Genomic DNA, 19923 nt, shown 5'->3' on the forward strand with positions numbered 1-19923 from the left:
ACACGAGTATGGTGTCCAATTTAATGCTACCCTCATCCACACCCCTCCAGTGCCTCTGCCCCACCTCAATTTTTACTATTATACTAAAAATTGAGCTATATAATAATATTGGTGTCGTTTTCATATAAATCAAACACCCCTAATATGAATATGAAGTGCAATTTAGGTCTACCCGCATCTATTCCCTTCCAGGCTACAGCCAGCTCCTCGAGAATGTTAAAGTTTGACCCTTGCTATGTCGTTGAGTTTTCAACCTTCGCGAAACATACCTTTAATAGTAATTGATTTGATTTGAAGTAATTATTGGTCGAGGATTGATCAGAGTTCGATAAAAAATTTATTGTTTAAGTGGGGGCAGATGCACTGTAGGGGTGTGAATGAGGGTAGCGTAAAATTGGATGTCATATTCGGGTTCGAAGGGTTTGATTCATATGGAAACGACACCAACATTATGAAAATATCGAAACTTTTAAGATAGTTTAAATTGAAGTGAGGACAGAGGCACTGGAGGGGTGTGGATGAAGGTAGAGCTAAATTGGACGTTTTATCGTGTTCGGGGTGTTTGATTCGTATGAAAACGACACTAATATTATGAAAATAGCTCAACTTTCAGTATAGTAAAAATTTAGTTGGGGGCAGAGGCACCTGAGGGGTGTGGATCAGGATAGCATAAAATTTGACTTCATATTCGTGTTCGGGGTGTTTGATTCATATGAGAACGACACCAGTATTATTATATAGCTCAATTTTTAATATAATAGTAAAAATTGAGATGGGGGCAGAGGCACTGGAGGGGTGTGGTTGAGGGTAGCATTAAATTGGACGTCATATTCGTGTTCGGGGGGTTCGATTCATATGGAAACGACACCTCGTTTACCAAAAACAATAATTTACACCAGAATTCATTTTTACACCCTCTGTTAGTTTTTTCAATTTTTGACCACGACCCACCAAAAATTTTTTTTGAAAAAATATATGTTTTTTGGGGGTCGAAAACACATTTAAAAATGCTATTCCCATTTTTGTGCAGAATCATGATCATTGCTAAAACGGGAAAACAAAGCTAAAAAACGTCATTTTGTGGGATAAATATGGGGGGGGGGGTGAAAATTTTTGTGGGGATACCTCTTATAGATGTTTATCACATACCAAAAAATTGAAAAAATCGGTTCACATGGGGCTGAGAAAAAAATGTTTATTGTAATTTCAGAAAAAGGGGAGTTTCTCAAAAACGGGGGGTTTTGGGGTCTGAAACTTTCGTGACGGAAGGTGCTCAAGGGTACCCACCTTCCATGCAAATATCAACCCTGAAGCTCTCGGGGGCAAATTCGACATACTTATCCACCTATAGCCTTTAGGGCATTTGCAAATAATTTTTTTACAAGTACCTATCTAAGTAAGTACTCGTATAAATTAAGAGCTCTTCTGTGTCTATCTAATCCACACGTTAGTCATGGAAGGAGATTAGGAGACTAAAATTGATATATAAGCTGATTTATTACTCAAGTAGGGACTTGACTGTGGTACTGCAACTAGAAAGTTCACAATATTTAAATTTTTGTCTGATTTTTCGATTTTTCAAATGCAGTTTGTAATATTGGAGGGGGGGGGGCTCACCGGCACCAAGGAAACTGAAAATTTCATGACATGATTTTCTCATCCAAAAAAACGAAAAAAATCCCCATAAATGAATAAATTACACCCTACTCCACATCTGCCAAACTTCATCATTCATGCTCGAATGATAACGTAAGTTCCTCCCAAAATTTCTCGCACTCGAAAAATGCAATAGACAAATTGTATAATATTCCATTCAGTAACATGTACGCTAATTTCAAACCAATACTACTAATCACTCTAAGTTAGTTTTCCAGCAAAATAACTCTCATAAGTACATAATTCCATTCTCATAACAATACAAAATATTCGCTCATCGTTGAAATCTTGTACCACACATCGAACCAAACAATCGGACGAAACGGTCACTTCACCAATACCTACCTACATTCTACGTTAATAACAAATAAACAAAATTAGCTCACGTACATGTACCTAGAACAGCACTTGGCTCCATCCACCCGAATTTTACCACAATCCCTGTACCTACCTACCCATGTAAAAGATTCACACAACGTACCTACCAACAATTCGGTGAAAAAGATGAAACCGCCACGAAACACTACTCGACGCGATCTCGCTATTAATGAAATAATTACCACTCTACACAATTCTACGTAAAATTTGCAGCAATCGTGTCTATACCTACGCCACGGATAGAAGATATAGCTCGGTGCTGAGGTACCTACGTACCTACTACTACGAGTAAAACGAATCCTCAAACTTCGTCATTTGTTCACATTTTCGAGAGGTTTTCAGCAACTAGATGCATTGTGTTTTCGAGCACTGTTCGCGGATCCGGCCAAGTCAGCGATATGGAATCATTTTCATCGTTCCAGTCGAGTGTAACTTTAGCGTGAAAACGGGTCAGAGAAGTGGAGAGTAAAAATACGTGGGAATTTTTTCCTTCCCTTTATCGTAAGCTTACTTATACCCATTTGGTAGGTACCTATCTAAAGTGTAGTGTTGTGAAGGGTAACTTGAGATAACAGGGGAGGGTATTAGAAGAAAGAAAAATGTAGAATTAATAAAATTCTATAAAATATAATATACTACGTTTTAAGGCAATTAGACTAAAAGTTGTGTAAATAAACAGAATGAATAAATATTCGACCAAAGACACGATGAGAGAGACGAGCTTGTATACGTTATTATTATTATAGTACCTAGAGATATATGCACATAAAACGGGCGAAAAATTATACTTAAAGGAGGCAGGCGTAGAGAAGAAAATGCTATACACACATTTCAAGTGAAGTAGGCCGCCAAAAAGGAGCCTTTTATGGATCGATGAGCAACTGGCGCCCGCAGCATCACATTAATCAGTTTCGGTCTTAATAATATTGATGAATTCGAATAATTAGTCGGGCACACGTTGTCATCGCTCTGGGTCGTCCCAGTCCCCCCAGTCACGTACACAGATATCGCTAATAATAATAATACATCGCTATGCAGGGGAAAATCCACAGGTATAGGGTGTGCCAAAAATACCTATACGAATGATACTGCCGGTTCGTCGCGTATAATTAAACGTAATTAAACGCGTATTAAAATTCGAACTACTAATTAAGTCGATTTTAAGGGTCAGGTTTTCCGAGACATGCCACCATAATATCGAATATGGTCGATGGTTTTTCTCATCACGTGTTTTAATTTAATAGCGAATCAACCGCGAAACAAGATAGAAAATCGACCTATACGAGTACCCACAGCAACATGCGACGCTTGGCTAAACAATCACAACGTATACCTACCTACCTATCTATGTAGCTGGTACCTACCTACATAAGAGCGTCTCTCATGCCTGTGCATGATATTACAAATTATAGGGTACAAGTGTACCACGACGAGTAGGTACCTTTTCGCCGCCTAATGCTCAAAGTTGTTGACTGGCGCTGGTACTATAATAAATTAGCGGACACCCTACCCTTCTCGTCGCATCTTATATTCTCGCCCAAGTGAAAGATGAGATTAAACTATCAACGTTTTGTTTAACCTACAATTGTATACGTTCGTCCTGTTTAAACGGACACATAAACCTTGCCGTCTTCTCTCTCTCGCCCAGCTCACACAACCAAGTTGACAATTATTTGCTGGGGCTTTCTCTCCTTACTCGCAGATACTTACTCGAGTGATGCCAACGGGTGTTCAGAGCGTGCAAGTGACTGTATACAAAAAGGATGCAATACTTGAAATTTTTTAGTCCTACCGATTATCCTTGGCATTTACTGCGAAGCTCACATATATACGAGTATGAATCTGACTCGTGTGTACATGCACATTAGAGGCGCACAGAGTAACGATACGAAATAATCCCTGTTCTCGGAGCAATGGATAGCTATTTAATGCCTTGACATGCGACAGTGATTCGTAAACTGGTGCATGGAATTTATAATGGTGGAAATTTTTATCCAATCCCTTCCCATTGTCGATTCAAATGATTTAAGTTCAAGAAACACTGGGGCATTAAACGTGAGAAGACCGACTTTTCTTCAAATACAAATCTTTTACGAAAAAAAATGAATTAAGTACTTTTTTTAAATAATTTGTATAGCAGTTCATCGGTTTACAATCGAATCGAATCATTTACGAACGATTGGTGATTAAATAAATTAATTGATTTCCTGGTGAATCATTTGCAAACACAAACGGATGAATTAACGAATCATTCACAACCGATTAACGATTGGACTAATTCATTAATTTCTAGGTGAATCACTCGCGAATGAATTAATCAGTAGTTGTTGAATCATTCACGAACGAATTGAATTTTTAAATGAATCCTTAACGAACGATTCAAATAATTTTTGGTGAATCATTGGCCAACGAATTGAATAATTTTTCGTAAATCATTCGCGAACGAATTGAATATTTTTTGTGAATCATTCGCGAACGAATTGAATAATTTTCGGCGAATCATTCGCGAACAAATCGAATAATTTTTGGTGAATCATTCGTGAACGAATAGAATAATTTTTGGCGAATCATTCGCGAATGAATTGAATAATTTACGGCGAATCATTCGCTAACGAATTGCATAATTTTTCGTGAATCATTCGCGAACAAATTGATTTGTATAGGGGACTCGTTCACGAACGAATCGATTCATTTACTTACTTTTTGGTGAATCATTCACGAACGAATTGAATAATTTTTGGTAAATCATTCGCGAACGAATTCCATAATTTTGTGAATCATTTGCGAACGAATTGAATGATTTTGTGAATCATTTGCGAACGAATTGAATAATTTTCGGCGAATCTTTCGCGAACGAATTGAATAATTTTTGGTGTATCTTTCGCGAACGAATTGAAATATTTCTGGTGAATCATTCGCGAACGAATTGAATAATTTTCGATGAATCATTCGTGAACGAACCGATTCATTTACTTACTTTTTGGTGAATCATTCACGAACGAATTGATTTTTATAAGTGACTCGTTCACGAACAAATCGACTCATTTACTTAATTTCTGGTGAATCATTCACGAACGAATTGAGTAATTTTTGGTGTGAATCATTCGCGAACGAATTGATCCATAAATTGTAGAATTGATTAATTCGTTCGCGAATGGTTGTTAAATATTTTTCAACCGCCCACATGATGAGAAAGTGGAACTTGCACCTTTTCGCAAAAAATAGGAAAAAATGAATATTTTCATGTTTATCGTTTTTTTCTTCAAATTTAAATCCTTGCATTTGGTCCATCCCTATCAGATAAGCACTATTTAATGTCTTCCTTTTGCTCCCCTTCGCCCTTCGACGATGAAAAAGTAATTGCCATGGTGAAAATGAAACATCTGACAAATAAGGAGTTTTTTTCTCAAACAGAAGTCATTTAAAAGAAATGATTTAATTTTTTACAAAAATACTAGGTAGGTACCTATTTGTTTTATTTTTCAACTATTTTCAACTCTGGAGGTCTTTATGTAGGTTCCCAACATTGTTTAGGGGACTGAGGGAAGGTTTTCCTTGAAAAGGAATTATCTAAAAGTATTTTGATCGGAGGCGAAAAATTTTCAAATAATTTGTACCTACAAATAGCAATTATTTTCATTTTATTTTTTTAAATGTATATATAAATATAGGTATTTTTCAACTCCATGAGCTTCATGCAAGGAGACCAACGTCATTTGGAGGACCTAGAGAGGGCTTTTCTTGAAAATGTGGTCATTTAAAAGTACTCTGCCTGGAAATGAACCATTTTTAAAATTGTGACATCAATTTTTCATTTTAAAAATTTTTTTTCCAAACTTGAGTGGCGAGTCAAAAATTATTTGAGGGCCCAACAAAAGTTGTTTCTTTTGAAGGAGGTTGTTCAGAACAATTAATGTGGAAATGCGATATTTCCAAAAAATTTTCCCTGATTTTGATTTTATCTAATTTTTTCTGAGTTTTTCAACTTTGAGGGTCTTTTTTCTAGATGGCCAAGCAATTCATGGCTCACAATCTAAAAAATTAATTTAAAAAAATCCATGCGAACATTTTGCTTAGTGCTCTAAACATAAAAATCGTATTTACGGCGAACCGAGTATGCAATTTTATTAACACTCGCGTGATTATGTTAATAAAATTGCATACTCAGTTCGCCGTAAATACGATTTTTTCCATTTTTCATATCATGCGCTCGATCACTTGCATAAACAAGAAGTCACGAATGAATGTTTGCAAATTGGAATCAAGGTCACAGAAAGTGGATAATAAGGAGAAGGGGGTAGAGGGTCATCATTTTTTTTTTTTTTGAAGTTGATCTGTTTGTGTTCTTATTTTCATTTTTAATTTTATATCGAGGTTCACGTTTTATTATTTTGCTTTCATTTTTTGATTAAAAGACCAATTTTATCCAACTTAGGATACTTTTAGTTTCATTTTCGGTTTTTGATTTTAAAAATTTTCAAGTTTTCAGATTTTAATTTTTTCTGTTTTTTTATTTAATCTTTTTCAGAATAAAAAATACTTTTTGGTCATGAATCGTGCAGAAATTCTTCAGGATAGGTAGGTTTTCCACCACGTTGAATTTATTTCCAATGCCAGATTTTTTTCCAAACAGCCTTTTTTTTCCAGAAATCACCCATCTTGGGGCTCAAAATTGATCAAAAATTTTGATTTTAGAAATGAAATTTTTACGCCATTTTTCTACTTTTTTTCAGGTTGCTGAACACGAAAGGGAAAAAAGCGAGACTTTCTTGCACTTTCTTGACAGCAAAGTGAACTTTGATAGTTTCAGGGGAAAAATGGTTTAAATATTGGCAATTAAAAAAAAAAAAAAAAAAAAACTTTCAAATGACAGAAAAAATGAAAATTTGACTATTTTTTAAAGATAATTTTTTTAGATAGTATTTTATTGGAAAACGAGAATTTCTATCATCAAAATTTGGCAAAAAGCACATTATTCGACAATTTCCAGGATTTTTTTTGGCAAATATTGGCAATAAAAATTATGCTTTCGCAATTTTTGCCAAAAAAGAGAAGCTTTGAAAAAAATGAACCTTTTGGAAATCTTCTGTAACCAAAACAACATTTTGTAGTCATTTTGTTCAAAAGGAGAAACTTTTCACAATTTTAGCAAAAAGCAGCAATTTTGGCAATTATTGGCTACAAAATGATAGATAAGTACATCTAAATATGAACGATGGTTTTTCACGTTTTTGACCAAATCGGAATTCTTACGAAAAAATTACCAGTTCTCGGCGAATGAAGGGACCAGTGCAGCGTTCCTTCAATTTCACAACAAACTTCACACCTTTTCGATAAAAATCCAACCCCCCCCCCACTTCATATGTACTCGTACCTAATTTTGGCACAATTCTACTTCTCCCATACATTGAAGATTTTCCAATCCACCGGATAAAATTCCTTCGTTAATTTCACTCTGCAACCAATCAAACTCTTACGCCACCAAAACACCGATACCTATATATAGGTATACCTATCTCACAAACGCACAAATTCTACACACTTATCGTTCGATTGAATCGAATTCCAAACCCACCAAAGACATCTGCACATCCAGAAATAACTCATTCGACGCGTTAAAACACACCAAAGTAAAAAAAAACTCGTCGCCGGTTCGATTATCGTATTTCGAGGCAATTAAGCAGCATTTCACCTTCACGTCATCGTGTCACGACTATACTACGTACACTACGTATAGGCCTCTCTGTATATGCCTCCTATAGCACATCGCATAACGTTGATTAGTGAACCTTAAATTTCACAACTTGTTAAATGAGACACATAAAATGCAATTGAAGGTACGTACCGTTCGCAGCAATCACATTGTATACCCCCTAATAGTCGCTTTATTCGCGTTTTATTCCATTCGTAACGTTAATTATCAACGCGAAACGCGCCGAAGGCAATTATTTTTCACCCAATATAATCCAATTCCATGAATTATTCATTTTACGCGATGGTAATAATCGCTGCTCGCGATACACTATCGTATAAAAAATTAATTTTAAACGGAGCGCCGTTAAAAACAACGATTATTATTTTTTACGTCGACCTCAAAAAAAAAAAGTGTAAAGGTTTTTTTTTCAAAAAAAAAAAGTGTAAAAACTTTGGGCGGCTTGGTACTTCACACCGTAAACTTTTATATTCATAACTACGTTTCGTATCATACATTCTGATAAACTGGGCAGTAACCGTTTACATAAGAATATAGTCCGATATGAAATTGCATGTAGTATTCGAAATTCTAGACGCGCAATAGTCGTATAATGGCAAAATGAGCCACTGTTTCCCTTTCGCTATTTTTTTTCTACTCCTATACTACTTTACTTATCCAAAAACCAACCACCAAATAATATCGTAACCGAAACCCACCACCCCCTATTCGGGTAAACAGCTGAAAAAGCCGTCTCGAAAATCGTGCTTTTTCACGCCATAAAAAATAAACAACAAGCAGATACCCATAAAGGACGTTTTACAAGAATACACCTCTATCTACTCGTACAACTCTTGGACCATACAGCTTTCAATTTTAATTATCTGTTGTGCCGTTTTAAAAGCAATTAGATTATCATCCTGTGTAGGAGTTTAGCTTGTAATATGATACCATTTTTGGCAAGGTTATAAAATTTCGTTACTTCGATAAAACGAACGTACGTAGAGTAATTTTTGAAACACTACAGCCATGAGCCAGAAAGAAAATCTCGTTACATGTTTAATGCTTCGGTATTCGCCAGGCCACTTTTAGCATTTACACTTTAACCCGTTACACGAGTATAATATCGGTGTTGTTTCGAGCGACATTTTTTCTTCTCTCAACACAATATCTAGTCGCTGGAAAAAACTTTCCCGTATCCTTTGAGGGGGGGGAAGAACCGAAAACCCGCAGACGTGATTTCTTTATTTGTCGCCTTTAATGTTTCAAATTGCTGAAATATTTCGAATATAGCCAGAGCTCTTCCTCGTAGGGTTGCGAAAATTGCCACATAAACGAGCTCGACGCGTATTCGCCGATGAATTTTTTAGTATATACTTTTACACGACCCGCAATCGCCGTCAAGTCGTAATATTTTCTAATTTTATGACGTGGACGAGTTGTCTTAATGTGCAATCAGAAGCGAAATGAAAATAAGAATTGTTCCGGTCGTAATTTCTCTCTTCTGGCTCCCCTTCTTTGATGAGACAGATTCCAAATACATGGTGTGTTGGATAATCGTCCAGATATGGGAAAAGATTTCATTTGAGGAGTCAAAATGTACGAAATAAGGTTGGTATTTTTTTTACAAACGTAAAAATTTGTGCTATGTGCAGCTCGTTTTTATTGATTGAAAATACTCGTTGTGTAAGTTCAATGTCTTCGATGTACATAGAAAAAAAAGAGAAGAAATTTCAAAGCTTTGAAAAAAAATTACATGTGATCGTGATGGTGAAAAACATGGAATTTATTTTCCAGAAATATTTTAAAAGAAGAGGCTAAATTTTACGACGAAAATTTGGTCGAAATCATTCAATCGAAATGAACGGAATTTTTCAAGTGTAATATAAGTAGGTATTAGGACAGAATAAAATGGTGAAAAGTGGTATCGTTTGAGGAATTTCTGGCTTTTCTGGCTGTTCACAGTTGAGTGCAAACATAACAAAATTTGATACGTTCAATTTTTTAGATACTTACCGAGAGTAGGATAACATATTTTAATTGGTTTTAATCCATCGTTAGATTTCATTCAAAATTTTAAAAGTCGAAGAAAAGCTCAGCTGCAAAATGTAGGTAGGTATCTGTGATTAGAAACGAAATTGAAAAATTAAAATTCATACCTATGAATATTCTGAAAAAGGACAGAAAACTGGAGAAAGTTGAACGAAAAATTTACCATTTTTTTGAAAATGTTGTTATTTATACCTAAAAGTAGTACTTAATCTGCCTAGAAATGAACCATTTTCAAAAAATTTGCGCATTTATCAATGTTTTCAAGTTTTTTTAGTTGATTTTTTTTTGTAACAGAATCACCGAATCAGCATCATTTGGGAGAGCAGGGGAAGGTTTTTCTCGAAAAGGGGCTCATTCAAAAATACCTATTCGTCTGCCCATAAGTGAAAAATTTTCAGAAAATTTCTACAGGCATCAATTTTTTATCTCTTTTTATTTTCCCCAAATTTCGGGGGAGAGGCTCCATACACAAGAGTGTCATCATCCTCTGGGTGTTCATCAAAGGTTTTACCATTAAAAAGATGTAAAAATGAGATATTTTCAATTTTTTTCAACTTGGAGGGGGAGGGAGGCTACCGGTACAAAATTTTTTGAAGATGGGTGAAATAAAGAATAAGGAATTGTTTTCTGGAAGGGGGAGGGGATTGGGAGGTGGGAAATTCCAACTTTGCAAAATATAAGGTAGCCTACGCCTTATTAGTTCGGCATAATGACAATAGGAATACCTTGTAAGACACGCGTTAATCAAGTTCTTCAAGAACTCTCCGATTACAGTCAGAGTCTGCAGCCAATCGAGAAGATAGTGTAGCCAGTACCAGATAATTACCCGAATAGTGACCCAAATCCCAATTTTGTCTATATTTTAAGATGTATATAAAATTTTTTTATTATTATCCTAGTTTGTAAAAGGTGGTTGGTGCCAAAGAATTATAAATAGACACCCTCCACCTCATATTTTTACATGTAAAATTGTAATTAGGGTTTCAGGTTCAAGCTAGTTTGTTTAAGTATGACCCTTAAATCTAGTACCTAACGTAAATAATTCCCTTTTTTGTAAATATTTTGTTATTTCCTTTATTTTTTTACATTTCTTTTATTTTTTATCCCCCAAAATTATATCATATCCAAATGAAATAGAAGAAAAAGGAGCCAGAAAACATCCAGACGTCAAAGTTCTCCCTCTTCAAACTTCCCCCAGAGACGGGTTGGGGGCCCGTTTGCTGTCAGACAGGTATGCGTGAATAACGACTCCTGGAACTTGGCAGGAATCGAGCCTTAGGCAACCACCTAGGGGTTTGGGTCAGGGTGGACGATCCGTCTCACCTCCCCCCATTCCCCTTCCCGTCCCTTATCTTAATTTTGGGGTGAAGGTATAGTTTGTATTATAGAATAGCTAATATTAGTAACCCTAAAATTAAGATTGTTTTTTCTTTTAAATAAATACAAACCCTCGGCGCCTAGTGCGTCCGAGGTGTTTGAAAAAAAAAAAAATGACAATAGGAATAATTTCACCCCTTCCCCCTTTAGATCCTCCGGGTCAACTTCTGAAAGGGGACCATCACAATTCAAAAATTTCTAATGTTGAAGTGGATTTTTCGATTTTTGAAAATCAAATTTAAGCCAAAAATGAGGGGGGAAAATGAAAATTTTACCAACTTGATCTTGAAATCTGAAATTTGGGATATACCCTATTTTCAAACTGTCAAATCGATTGGAAACGATTTCAAACCGTTTTGAGTAGTTCTGGAGCCTCCAGCTGCAGATTTTTAAGACTAGAAACTTCCCCAACATTTTATCAAATGAAGTTGAAAATCACCAATTTACACTGCACTCCAACTTTAACACGCTATTAAGTCGACTGTTGGTGAGCTTAAGTCAGATTGAAATCTCCAGCAATTTTTTGAAAATTCTTGGAGCCTTCAGTGAATTTTTGAAACACTAAATTTCCACAAAATTTCATCGAATGCAATTGGAAAGCCGAAAATTCATCCCAGTTGACCAAATGCTAGCAAATTTTATGCTAGCACGAATGGTGCCGGAATTTGAGACACTTTTTTTAAAAATGCTAGCAAATCAGTAGTGATTAGGTCGCATTAGCGTAGCAGAATTGAGCACAAACAGCTAGGGAATAGCTAGCATAAAGCTAGCGAAAAGCTAGCATTTTGTTAACACTTTGCTTGCAATTCTACTACGTAAATGCGACTAAATCGCGACTGATTTGCTAGCATTTTTAAAAAAAGTGTCTCAAATTCCGGCACCATTCGTGCTAGCGTAAAATTTGCTAGCATGAGGCTAGCATTTTGCTAGCGCAGGAAAAGTTTGATTATCAGGAAAATTATTTTTACTAATTAACTTTTAAAAATACTAGGAGGTGTTTTCAATCAGGTCAAGGTAGTTCTCCAATATCCAAAAATAGGCAACTGACCTCCTACGCTAGCTCACCGCTAGCATAGCGCTAGTGAGGTGTGCCAGAGTAAGTAGAGTGGTAGCACTCTTCTTACTATCATACAAAATACTACCTTGAGCTTATATTCAGATTGACTACATACTTTATCTAAGAGTAGCAAAGTATACCATGAGAGAGAACAACGCTAGCAATTTGCTAGCATTAAGCTAGCGCTTGGGTTAGAAGTCTCTTTATTGAAAAATAAAGTTTTTTTTTTTTAAATTAAAAAATTGCCAAAATTTAAAATTTAAAAATGAAATATCAAACAAACTAAAAATAAGAAATTTCAAAAACATCTGAACAACATTTTTAATGAACAAATTATACATTATAAAAAATGAAATAATTACAAGAATGATTTTTCAATAATGGAATATTCTTCAAAATTATTGTTCAAAGTTGAAAAGTAGCCAAAATGGAAAGGAAAAATACCTACCTGTTAATATGAAAAGCATTAACAAATTTGAAATTTTTTTAAAAATGAAAATAAAAAAATCATTGAGAAACGAAAAATTACGTATTTAGGTATCTGTTAAAAATATTTAAAAATTCCATTTAAAAAATGAAGATATGGAAGTATTTTTCTGAAAAATGGGTGAAAGAGATTCACTGAAGTTTTTCTGTACTTGCATGAGTAGGCTATGAAGGAAATGCCAGTGAAAAACATGCTAGGAAAAAAATGCCACATACTTGCTCGCATTTTGCTAGAATCTAATTCCATACAGAAAGCTAGCTGAAAAGTGAGGGCAATCAGCTAGCGTTTTTCTATTGCTAGAATGCAAAGTAAAAGCTAGACGAGAGAGACTAGAGATCTGCTCGCATTTTGCTAGCATTAGATTGCTAGATAAATGTTAGCAGATAAATGCAAGCGTATTGCTAGTGTAGAAAAGCAAGCAATTATCCGTTAGTAAAACGCTAGCATTAAGCAAGCACAATTAGTGTGATACAAATGCTAGCTGAAAAAAGCGAGAGAATTGCTAAAGAATTGCTAGAACATAATTTGCCAGAAAAAAAGTGCTAGCAAATTGCTAGCTTTTTGCGAAAGATTTAATGCTAGCTACAAAAAGCTAGAAAAATTCTAGCACTTGCCCAAAACGTCAGTAAAATGCTAGCAATCCGCTAGCACTTGGTCAACTGGGATTATGTAATTTGATTTCAATACCCTATGAAGTCGACTTCAGGTAAATTTCAAGTCATTTTGGCCTTTAGCAGCTGTTTAGAAAATACTGGAGTCTAAAGCAGATTTTCCAATGCTCGAACAATAAAATTTTACACATCAGAGCTGGAAATCCAAAATCTACACTGCACTCCAATTTCAACAGGCTATCGAGTCGACTGCAAGTAGGTCCAAGTCATTTCGGAGCCTCCACCGACTTTTTGAAAATTCCTATAGCCTCCAGAAAATGTTTTAAACTTAAAATTTCCACGAAATTTCAATTTTAAAAATTTACTGGACGCTCCAGTAATTTTCAAAATATTGCTGGAGGCTCCAAAACGATTTGAAATCTACCTCTAGTCAACTTCATTGCGTATTGAAATCGGTTAATCGAATGAATTTTCGCTTTCCAACTGCATTTGATGAAGTTCTGTGTAAATTTCAAATTTTCAAAATCTACTGGAGGCTCCAATAATTCTCAACAAGTCGCTGGAGACTCCAAACTGACCGAAGCTCACCAACAGTCGACTTGATAGCGTGTTTAAGTTAGAGTGGAGCGTAAATTGGTGATTTTCAACTTCATTTTATTTTCAGTTTTAAAAATCTGCTGGAGGCTCCGGAACTGTCCCAAACGGTTTGAAACTGTTTTGAACAGTTCTATGTACATATAGGTAGATACAAACATTTATTCGTCATTTTATGTCCATGCATAGTGAACCCATGCGAAAAATCGTATTTACGGCGAACCGAGTAGGCAACTTTATTAACACGTTTCGCCACGTGTTAATAAAGTTGCCTACTCGGTTTGCCGTAAATACGACATTTGTGTTTGAGTGTAAAAATGAGTGGTTGTGAGAATTTTTCGCCTCCTGCCCCCTCCTCCACCACACTCCTAAAAGCTTTTGGTTTTCACAAAAAAATCTCCGAAAAGGTTCACCCTCCAACTTCACATCAAGTTGTGCTAGGAAGTTCTGATTGATCCAAAAGTTTCCTATTTTTCGATCAGAATTCGACTAACAATTTCCTTTTTAAGAAAAAAAAATCACCCAAGCCCGAGTCACAATGATAAAATAGTATCTCGCGACCAACCCAACGTGAAAAAAAAGAAAGAAAAGAAAACTCGATGAAAAAAAAATAGTCTCTTTAGCGTAGGTACACACACACACAAAAAGAGAAAAAAAGAGAGATACGTAGACTAAGAAGAAAATTATTCCGACTCGGTATTAATTTTTATCTGGATTTTTTTCCCACTAGTTAAAAAATGAAAAGGTTCAGTCTGGTAATACAAAAAGATCGCACGATATAGAAGGGAACCGTAGAAGAAGTCTTTAGTAACGGTCCTGGCATTATTTCTCGTCTCACTAATCCTTGTAACGTAGTAAAAAGCATGCAAAAGAGATTATTTTTCGTACTTAATTTCGCGCGATCAAAATTCAAAATTATAATTCCCTTCGGAATGACGGAACACGAAGAAGGAAATGCGCCTTCAAACATGTAAAGGAACGAGCTTTTTGTACAGTTCAAATATCCCTCTATATATATATATATACTTTTTTTTTGAGTTGGTCGACGAGTAATACGCCAATAACTTTCTACGTTTATCAGACGACCAAAAAAAAAAAAAACCACGAAGGGAGAGATGAGGAAGAGCTCTAAATACTACGTGTGTTCGTTTATTATACTCTTATATTTAAGTATGTTATCGCAAATGAATTTCTTTTTTTTTTTTGGAGGGAAAAAGAACTCTTTGGGAGACTGAGAGAGGTGAGGTTGGAGGGGAGGGGGGAGGGAGATCGTGGGTAGTATTGCGTCGAAGCGAACGAACGTTTATCGCGAATTTAATTGCAAAGACTTTGTCTTAATAATCTCGTTTAATAGCAGTTGTGTGTTTGGTATCTAGCATGTTTGGAAAAAGGGCGGTAAGACGAAAGTAATGCAAATTGTTATGGTACCTAATTTAAGGCGATCGTGGCACACTGTTTAACAAAGAAATTATTTTTCGCTCCGGTGCTCGACAGCGTTCAACTTGAAACCACTTGCTCGAGTAAATTACCGATGGCATATACGGTCAACCGAGTTAATTTTCCGCACGTTGATTGGTTTATCTGCACAGAGCTCTAGTATCCTATAACTATTGCAGTAAACCACAACACATAGAGGGACTGACAAGATGAAAGAAGAAAAAAAAACATCTCCACGACGACGACGATGATGAAAAGGGTAGCTTTGGCAAAATACTCGGTTAGCGAATGTGAGAACGATTCTGTATCCGAAAAGAAAACAGGCGAACAGGAAAAGGGAGTACTAACGCGGCATTTATTTCTTGCGAAATGCCCTACCATTCGACTCGGTTATACGCACACTATTTAAATTCAGCACACTATCGCAAACAAACGTCTAAGCAACGCACTAATTGCCAACCATTTGCATACTTCCTTCTCTTCTACAACGTATAATTGTGTAACTTATAGGCGCCCGATGTCGTTTTGTAACGAAAATGTCTTTCCTTTAACTTATCTGTAAAACTCGTGTTGGTACCTATAGAGAATTTTTTAGCCAGAAAAATCGTGTCACCTTTTCTTTTTTCCACCTCTCGTATCTTGTGCCAGTTCTCACACACACTGAGATGTTTTGGCTCCTCGTACGAGTCGTCGATCGCTATAAGCCAGCGTGAAAACGGCGTTATCGTTATTTTGCAGATGTCGTATCCTATTACCTTCGTACGTGTACATTAATTAAACTTTTTAACGCTTTTTCTCACTCATCGTGTATGACGGCGTGGCGTGGCGTGGCGTGTTTTATTTTTACACGCACATATTCTACCGAGTAGGATACTCTTTCGTTCGTATACTACGTACGTTTCTAGAGATGCAGTCGAGCGAAAATCAAATTTTCGGTCCTTTTTGTGTCATAAAGTCTGATCGAGTTATACGACAGAACAGATTCTTGAAAAGTTATCAAAAACCGTGTACAGTTCGACCTTATTACTATCGTGTGTTCGAACTCGCACCTATACCATTCGTACTTCAATCTATGAGCTAATGGAATGGCGCTCGATACAGTCGATCGTATTATTTCGCCCCGTTTGGTTATTTTTTTCAAAAAAAAGTACAAGAAAAAGAAAAGCAAAAAGAGAAAATAGAAAAATCGGTACTCGTGTGTTTTGCTCTATTTCGAATTTCAGTGTGATATTTATTCCAAATAAAACGAATCAGGGGTTTTTGAAAGGAAAGTGACAAAATGTTATAAATTAACAAGAACCTAATTCGCGTTTGTTTTCTGTCATCAAAAAGCTTGACACGAGAGACTACGTGGACCATCAAATGATAGGGAAGCATAGACAATTTTGGATGAATTGCAATTTTTTTTTAATTCCATGTTCATTATTTTACAGAAAAATATTAAATTCAATTCAGACGAAAAAATTATCACGGATTCGTAATGTATTGTAAATTCTTTTTTTCTATGTTTGGGCATTGTTGTTTTGGGTGAGGGGGGGAGTGGGGGATTTTTTTTTAAGAGAAATTATTCGGTTGGGTTCTGACTAGTGATGAAAAGTTTAAAAACATTTTCACAGACCCAACTGGGATTTTATGGAAAAATTGGGGGGAAAGTTCTAAAAAAAAAGTCAATGAATTAAAAGCATAAAAATAATCCAACATACCCGAAGGTTTTTCATTACTTCGTCAGAATTGTTCTAGATAAATCCCATTTTAATTTTTTTGGAAAGTACTCTTCAAAGTTGTAAAAAAGAAAAAAAATTGAATAAATCAAAGTTGGTTGTGGAGGGAGAAAGTAATTAAGCGCATTTTTTCTCATCGTCTATGGTTGTACTCGTAAAATGCACACGTCAGCGTCCAAAATGTGAGGAACACATCTCAAAATCGAACACATTACTTTTGGTGATTCTCGATATAATTACATTTCTTCGCATAAATGCAATTATCCACCAACATTATGTCCTTTGACTCTTTCCTAAGGAGCCTCGTGAACCGTAACAAATACACGATTTAACGGGGAACTTGATCACGCGTAATAATTCCATTACTTTTCAGGAACTTGATATCGTGAAGCGTGAAGTCATAAAATAGTAGAAAACGTCATAAGTTGATAAGTTGTTCAGGTAGGAAGCCCTGATGATAGATCTTCTCAGGGTTAAAGCGTACGAAGGAAATTATGACATCTCAATTAGCCAAATGATAAATTCATGTATTGATAACGTAAACTCATAATATCACAGGTTGCTCAAATCATATACATGAATGAGACTTCTATAATTAAATGATAATTATAAACTTCTAATAGAAAGCGTAATAAATCGAATGCGTAATTGTGGTGGCAGGCTTTCAACGTTTTTAGTTGCATATTGAGCCCAAAACTGAAAAGCTCATATACAACCCCCTGTTGGGGTCTTGGTTAAGGACATCGCGTTCTCTGGATTGCCGTGTCTACTGACAAGCTTTTAACCCCGACGCCTGAGTGCTAGTTACATTCCACGGTTCCTCATTTATGATCCTTCATGACTTATATCCCACGGTACTGTGGAGATATAAGAACGCGTAAGGCGTGACTCAATATGTTGGTCCATGATGAATGGGATAAGTTCCAAGCGTCCTTAGAAAGCGTATCCGCAGCATAAATTGGTATTTCAAAGTCTTGGTCACCGAGGTATTCCACTGGGCAGCAAGAAGTCAAAAGCGTAAGGAGGAATGCATACAACAACTTGATCAGCTAGCAAGGTAGGTTGATGGAACTAACAACTGAGGAAAAAACGCTTGTGCAGGAGCTTATAAAGGTGAAAGTTCAACGTAAAAGTAGCAGGGATGACGGATATTTGGCGTAATTGTAGGGACATAACGGCAAGCGTCGCGTAGGTCTCATTGGCGGTAGCAAATAGGTGGTGGTATCGCGGAAGGGTTGATGAGTCGCGAATATTTCCAACGGCTGACGTCACGAATACCATAAATAAAATGTGTATGATGTCAAGAATACCTTGTAGAATTACGTAGAGACATTCATTTTCTACCGCCTATAGTGGAAAAAGTGATCATTTCTACCGCTACATGGTAAAAATTATTTCGAAAGTTTTCCATTTTTAATCGTGAGTCAGAATTATCCCAAATAACTTCCTCGATCCTCTAAACAATGTTGTTTTTCTTGTGAAGGCCGCTTCCCCCCCACCCCCCCAAAAAAACAAAAAATTCATGTCCACACAATTTTTTTGAATTGAAGTTTCTGAAGAAAACTGAAAAATCGTGGGAGGCTCGTTGTTGAGTGAGAGTTGAATTGAAGAAATTATTCACATTGGTTTACTTTTCTCAAAAAAATTCGTATTATTACGTACCTAAGTACATCATGAAAAAAATTTCAAAATCACACTTAAATAACAGCTTTTTTGAATTTTTTTAAAAAATTGCCAAAATGTTGTTGGAATTTTAGGAAACTTTGACAAAATTGAACAAAAATGTCATTAAATATTGTTAAAAATAACTCAAAATGATAAATAACAAACAAAAACTGTTATCCATTCAAAATTAACAAAAAGCAACTGTTGGATCTTATGAAGAAATAATTCTTGCTTTCCCCCAATCCAAAAAATTTCTTCCTCAAAAATACTACCTACAATTTATCAAAAAATTTTCCATTTTTGCATCATAATTCTTCTAAATAATTCCTTTTTTTTAATCAAGAAAACCCCTATTACGATCTCATGACTATTTTCTCTATTTTTTTTTTGAACCCTCCGAAGTTAAAAAAATGAAGAAAAAAAATGGAATAAATCAAAGTCGATGAAAACTATTTCGAAAATTTCCCATTGCTGAGTCGAAATAATCTTTCTCAATAGGTAATCTATTTCAAGAAAAAACCGTCCTCGATCCATCAAACAATGTAGATCTCCTTGTGAAACCTCACTCCTCCCCCCCACCATTTAAAAAAACAAAAATTTAGTGCTGTAAAAAAATTGAAAAAAGAAAAACTCTCCCTTGCCTGACCATAGAATGAGCCTGCTGAAAAAGAGAAAAAAATTAATTGAAAGACCAACGGAGATTTTTTTGAAAGGGAGGTTACTTATTGTTAGAAGGGTTTAATTTCACCAGACATTAAATTTCAATGTCTTATAAATTCTTTTTTATATTTTTGAGCATTGTTTTTTTGAGAGGAAGTAAGGAATAGAGGGAGGGAGGGGTGAGGGAGTTTCTTTTTGCAAAGGAAGTTCTGACCAGTAATGAAAAGCTTGAAAAAATCTTCACAGAGTCCAACTTTAAAAAAAAAAGTTTTCTCCAAGTTTTGGAGGGTCCGTAGAAGGGTCCAAGTAGGAAAAATGAAAAAAAAAAATGGAATGAATCATGAAAATTTCCCATTTGAGATCCCGAGGTTATTTAGATGGATTTAGTTTGAACAGAAATCAACATGTAGTTTCTTTATGTTTTTTTTTCTATTTTCGGTCAATTTTGTTATGAGAAGGAAGGAGGGAGGGAGGGACGGTGAGGAAGTTTTTTCTTTCAAAAAAGGGAAATTATTTTTTTCTTCAATTTTTGGAGG

The 19923-nt window shown here is 35.6% G+C and overlaps 1 protein-coding gene across 1 annotated transcript in view; it reads right to left on the minus strand.

The window, feature by feature from the left end:
• The window catches only part of LOC135843622 (uncharacterized), a 192006-nt gene that overhangs the window by 144956 nt on the left and 27127 nt on the right, over positions 1-19923 (minus strand). The window lies entirely within an intron of this gene.

This window comes from Planococcus citri, chromosome 4 (genome assembly GCF_950023065.1).
Source record: "Planococcus citri chromosome 4, ihPlaCitr1.1, whole genome shotgun sequence".
Taxonomy (NCBI): Eukaryota; Metazoa; Arthropoda; class Insecta; order Hemiptera; family Pseudococcidae; genus Planococcus; species Planococcus citri.